The sequence below is a fragment of the Aulonocara stuartgranti genome (assembly GCF_965226115.1).
Source record: "Aulonocara stuartgranti genome assembly, chromosome: 14".
NCBI classification, from domain to species: Eukaryota; Metazoa; Chordata; class Actinopteri; order Cichliformes; family Cichlidae; genus Aulonocara; species Aulonocara stuartgranti.
In genome coordinates this window covers 12,837,501-12,842,403 of record NC_138950.1, presented here as the reverse complement: position 1 = coordinate 12,842,403, position 4,903 = coordinate 12,837,501, and the positions used below count along the sequence as shown (strand labels likewise).

The following is a 4,903-nucleotide window of genomic DNA, read 5'->3' as shown; positions in this document are numbered from 1 at the left end:
TATGCCCACCACTGTAATCACTCTGTCAGTAAGTCTTTCACGAGCAACATCCTTAATGGTGGAGTACGTAGCTCCAGTGTCCACTAAAAAGCTGCTTCTTCTTCTATCAACAGTTATGGACAGCATAGGGTCCGCCGTTGTCCCTTCACTGTCCTGGGCAGTCTGTGGGGTGTCCTATAGCTGGGGACCACCCTCGTAGTACTCCCACCCCATCACAGGCATCTGTGGGGCCGGGGGCACTTCAACTAAAGCACCACGAGGTCCACCTCTGTGGCCAGGATGCTGATAGGGCCCACCACGGGCTCCCCTGCCTCTTCCAGCAGCCGGGTTCAAAGGGCAAGCTTTAGCCCAGTGTCCAGGTTGTCCACAGCGGAAACAAACATACATCTGGCCTCCCCTACCACCTCCCATCTGACCCCTTCCCCTGAAACCACCTCTGTTTCCTCCAAATGGGGAACCTCTCTGCCCATAAGGGGCCGGGGAGTGATAAGCACCATACTGGGGGGGCTGTGGATCAGTTGGCCATGGGTTCGGATACAAATCAGGGGCAACTGGACCAGGAGGGGGAGCCGCAGCGGCCACAAGCTGCTTTTTAGGCTTGTCACCTTTTCCACCCAGGTCGTTTTTAGCTTTCTGCAGCTGAACCTTCAACAGTTGCAACTGTAAATCTTCGACGCTCTCCGCTTTATCATCAGACTTAATCTGCACTTTGTTAAGATTAAAAATCAAATGTTTCTTCCAGATTGCAAAGTCACAGTCCTGCAAATCAGGATTATCCTCCATTTTCTGGCTTACTGACTCCGGAATGCCCCTCAGCACCGCCCTTCTAAACCACATGCTCTGTGAACAAGTCCTACTGGGGTGATGACCTGTATGGTTCACCCAGTCTTCAACAGCCTGATTTAGATAATGGGTGGGATTTTGCTTTCCCTCCCATTTAAATTTCTGTAAGGTGCCTTGATTTTTGGGTGGGAATTGTTTGCGCAGGGCCGGTCCAATAAACCTCAAGGCCTGCATTAGTGGCACCTCGTTCTCATGCGTGGTAGTACCCGCATTTTGTTCCAGGTCCGCTGCCTGAGATCGGGATGTGCACCTAGTTATAATAGCTCTAAAATCTCCCAGTGCGAGGTCCTGTCCAGCTGTGTATTTATCCAAACCAGCCAACCAGGCATTCCCTCCCTCCATTATGTCAGGGAGTTTGTCCACTAGGGCCTGGACATCTCCGAATGAATAAGGTTGATACACTGGTCTACGTTGCGCTTTAGTCTGGACCAGGGGAAACATGCCTGGAGGCTGAGGCACAGGGCCCTTAGATCTAGTCTGATATCTTAAACTGGGAGGGGTAGAGGGGGGTGTATTGTTAAGGTCACTGAGTTCATCATCAGTATCCTCAGTTTTTCCCCCGCCTGGTGGGGTAGCAGTGTCAGCAAAAACGTGGGCTAAACTCATCTGTGTTTCCGGATCCTGACGGCCCACCAAAGACATGGTAACTGTGACATTTGGTGAAGTGCCAGGCTCAGTTTTTGCAGTAGCGGTCAGATCTCCTTTAACAGCGACAGGAGTGCTGGCAAAGGGGTTGGACCGGGAAAGAGGGGCTGACGCAACACGATTATTCACCTGGACCACTGACCTATGTTCATTTAAGCAGCTGCGTAATGCTGCTTCTAGATCAGTTAATTGTTGTTCAGTGGGTTCCTGTCTGTTCATTCGAACCGCAAATGGTGCGCTCGCAAATGGGTCAGTTAGGCCCTCAGATCCGGTTCCAAAACAATGGGACATGGAAGAGGGGGCTCTACTACTAGGTGAGGGTGTCGCCGACAGAGAGGAGCTTCCTGGGCAAAAATGCTTGGTATCTATGGGAGTTGGAGCTACGGGCGGTTCTTCTCCAATAGTCATTATTCCACCAGAGATATTAAGTACCGGATATATGCCTGCTGAGGGAGGAGTTGAGGCAGAATAGGGAGGTGGCTGAGACCTATTTTTCTTCATGTGTGGTTTTGCAGTTTCCCATAAACACACCCAGTGATTAAATTTAGCTTTGCGGCCTGCGTGCTTATCTGCTTCCTTTCTGTGTCTCACCCCGCTCATCACACCTGCACCTGCTGCTGCTGAGTTGGCTTCTTCCTCTTTCTCTTTTGCCTGCATAGCCTTATTCTGCCAGATTATTCCCCAGTTACCACTACTCCCCTCGTCCTTTCCCTTTTCTTTCATTAACCTTTCAGCTGTTTTCCTCAATGACTCTTTCTGCTTTTTTGCTTCTTTAGGCTGGTGTGTGGAGTTGATGACTGTCTCAACACATGTTAATTGTTCTCCCAATGTGCTAAGAATAACACCGGGACCCCAACCATCATCATTAGTTTCTCGATCTAATTCTCCATCCATTTTACTGTCAATGGAGGAGTGTTCTTTTATTGATTTTAAAGGAGAATTTGGGCCAGCTGGGTTTCTGCCTCTGTTAGGCACTAACAGCTGGGGCGCTGCTTTAAAGGTGAGTCAGCACTGAAATATCCCTTCAGGTGTTACCAAGCTTCTACCAAACCGGAGTCTGGCGGGTAACCTTGCCTAGAGCTTCCTGATAGGGGTGCTAGTTGGTTGTCACCTTGTTCACACGTCTCATTCACACTTCATACATTACCTGCAGTCACTCATTACCCTCCTTATGTATGTAATAAATGTGTAAAAAAAAAATTCTATGTGTGGTGTATTATTTTAACCAAAAGAGGAACCTAGTTCCTTTAATTGTGTAATCTGTGAACAACGGAGAACCGAACTGTCCTGCCCAGTGTTCCACAGCAAGCATTCAGCGTGTATTTATGTGTGTCCAATATCAAACAGAACATCAAAACATTTAAAACACTAAAATCATCGGGGTTTTAAGAAGAGATCCGTTTTCTCCTATTGATCAAAGGGACCCCTCCTTTGGACTCCAACCAGTACTTCTCCTTTTTAAGTTTTAGAGGATCTTTTCTAATAAAGTCCTCTGGGCCTTCCTAACCCTTCTGTAGTTTAGAGAATATTACTAAAAAATATTCTCAAGGCCTTTAACCTTTTAATTTGTTTAGAAAGGCGTTACTAATAAACCCTTTCAAGGTCCCAGACCTGCACTGAGGTATATATCCGACACCGGAGAGCAACCCGTCGGCTGCAACCGTGGTCAGACCTCAGTTCACTCTTATCTTTATTCACTTATTCACTTATTTCTTATTCACTTATCTCTTATTCACTTGTCTGATTCTCAACAAGCCTTAAGTAAGCCAGACAATTTTGGTTATGAATTACTAGGAGTTTGGACACTAAGTATTTTTATAATGTTCAATATAGCAGAAATAAAAGGTCTGCTTACCTTGTTTTTGTGTGCACACAGCTTTTGTCCAAACTCCGTTCACTCAGACCACGGCCGAACTCCTCCCATCCGTTCCAGTTGACCTGGAGCGGATCCTGTTCGTGACGCCAATTGAAGGATATAAAAAAAACAACAGCAATAGAATAATATTAAACACAAAGTGAACCCGTCTTCCTTCATTAAATAGGTTCTTTTAGATGTTAAGGAGGAATTGACTTAACCAGGCTGGCGGAGAATGAAGACAACCGGACACCTGCTGCAGATGGGGAATCAGTGAACTTTTATTGAGACAGAGACAACCTCTCAACACAGCTCACATCAGGAGATTCCTCATATTTGCTGTGAGGATGGGTATATATTCTCTAAAACTTACAGGAGGGGGTTGTGAGGAAAGTGCTGCATTAGCAGAAAAACAACTCCATAAAAGGAAAGCGGCCTTGGGTGTTCTAGTCTCTTCGCTTGCAGATATCTTGCACCTGCAGGATGAGGCGATCGCTTCTTATCGCTCTCAAGGCCAAAGTCGTGAGCACATTTTTATTACACAGTTGCACAGTAACTTTAAAGCTGAACAATATTTAAAGCTGAATAATGTTTGATCAGATTATATTTTCTTCACTTTGCACTAGGATGATGTCGGTGTAAATGTGCAGTCATATTGGTTCTGTTCCCACTAGTGCTGCGTTAATCTCGTTAAAATGACATTAACGCCATAGCGCCGCAAATTTCCGTTAACAAGTTACCACAGATCGCCCCGTGTGTGGGGCTGGACGGCGTCAACACGTTAACAAGCTAACTGCGCTAACGCACTAGTTCCCACCAATTGAGCATTGCGTGGCACATCCAACATAACAGTATGTTTTGCTTCACATGAAAACCTCTGAATGAGGGTGGGGGAGGTTCAGTTTCGGGTAGCATTGAGGCAGTTGCCATGTTGCAACGAGCTTAGCTTCTGTCTTGCTAGCTTGCGCAGTGGATCTGCACTCGACAGTGCAGCCTAGGCGGAGTAGTCGAACGCAAATCCACTGAGCGCTCAACACAGACAGCATCGTCAGAAGAAACGTTGATAAAATAAATAAAAAATTTTGTATTGTTCGATACATATCCGTACCGAACCGAAAGCACTGTATCGAACGGTTCAATATCAATAAGAGTATTGCTGCACCCCTACTAACCAGCATGAGCTGTGTTTGATTGTTTTAGCATTGTTACAGTTAGCTGTGTTAGCATTTTAACTTGTACAATGAGTCTGTAGCCCAGCAAATATAAACATGATCATGACAAAGTTATGCAACACTATAAGAAGCGAATATGTATTCATGAGCAGTTTAAACATTGTATTAAACATTGACATAGATGATACTGATGGCAGTACTGAATGCTCCTGAGCTTACTGGTGGTCTATTTCTGATCACTTCAGTAATCGTCCAATTTAAAATCATCCTAACTACTCATCAACACACATCAGATAAACTTCCAATCATTACAACCATTCAGATTGTGAGTCAAAACAGGCCAAATCAAAACAAAGGCATAAACAAGCAGCTATCACATTTCTGCATC

The 4,903-nt window shown here is 45.6% G+C and overlaps 1 long non-coding RNA gene across 1 annotated transcript; it reads right to left on the bottom strand.

The window, feature by feature from the left end:
* Positions 1 to 2,818: 2,818 nt before the first annotated feature.
* LOC309687057 lies at positions 2,819 to 3,956 on the bottom strand. Its single transcript, XR_014270614.1, has 2 exons — positions 3,565 to 3,956; positions 2,819 to 3,438 (listed from the first exon to the last, which is right to left on the bottom strand). It is a non-coding gene; the product is annotated as an uncharacterized lncRNA (long non-coding RNA).
* Positions 3,957 to 4,903: the final 947 nt, after the last annotated feature.